A 1,181-nucleotide genomic window follows, 5' to 3' on the forward strand; every position below is an offset into this window, starting at 1 on the left:
GAGAGAGAGAGAGAGAGGGGTGACAAGAGCAGCATGGCAGGAGTGATAAATTGAGATGGGAATCTCCACCTCTTTCCCTTCCCCTTCTCCTTTTCCTCTCTTTTACCTCCAACACAAATAAGCGAAGAGAGTGCAGAGCATAAAAAGAGGAATATTATACAGTTGTAGATAGATGATCATGATATGTCTTGTTTTTTTAATGACTGCTTTCGGTGAGCCTGCGTGTATGTATAACTGTGTACGAGTGTAAGTGCATCTGTGGGTGTGGGTGCAACAGCACTTGTTAAAAAATGTACACATAATTAGATGAAGTATGTTTAATTTTTAAATTAATTTTTTGGTACCATGACTTCATTATTTCATGTACTGCATTCTTTGTAATTTTTAAATGTAGGTGCTTTTTACGCCCATCATGGGCACAATTTGAATAATTTAGGAGCGCTCATATGACCTTAGCAGTTGCGAGCGCCGTAAAACCCTATACTGCATACTACATAATTTAGGAGGTGGGCTTCCGATCTTGCCTGCCAGGGCTGAGAGGGGATATAGCATCCCCGCAGAGAGACCCAGAAACTCGATAAAAAAATTCCTCGCACTCGGGATACGAACTCGGGTCTCCTGCATGAGACAGCCAGGCGCCTAGCTAACTGCTATACAACATACGCCGGTATACTATTGAAAGAAAACGTCTATTTAAAAAAAGATGTTTATCCAATAGGTTTGAGTTCGAGTGCTGAGAAGCACACCAACTCGACACCGGTCATTTAGCGCGTGGAAAGAGAGTAAGACAGACAAAAACAATAGAGGGAAATAAACGAACTGGGACTACCAGAGGCACCTTACAAACACCCATTTTCTAGGAGGTAAAACCCACGGTATAGCGCTCTTAAAAATGTTTAATGAATAAATAAATAAGTAAATGAATGAATCAAGAATGAAATGAATGAATGAATGAATGAATAACCCCTTTCCCAGAATTAGTGTTCCTAAAATGTTTGATAAATTAAAAAATACAGAAAGAAAGAAAGACAGAAAGAAAGAAAAGAAGAAAACGAAAGAAAGAAGAAAACGAAGAAAGAAAAAACGAACGAAGAAGACCGAAGCAAATGGGCAAGAAACTTTGAAAACTCCCTTAATAGCACAATCCAAAAGCATTGCATACAGGAACGGGAGGGCGGGGG

Source organism: Aplysia californica, unplaced genomic scaffold (genome assembly GCF_000002075.1).
Source record: "Aplysia californica isolate F4 #8 unplaced genomic scaffold, AplCal3.0 scaffold00145, whole genome shotgun sequence".
Classification (NCBI taxonomy): domain Eukaryota; kingdom Metazoa; phylum Mollusca; class Gastropoda; order Aplysiida; family Aplysiidae; genus Aplysia; species Aplysia californica.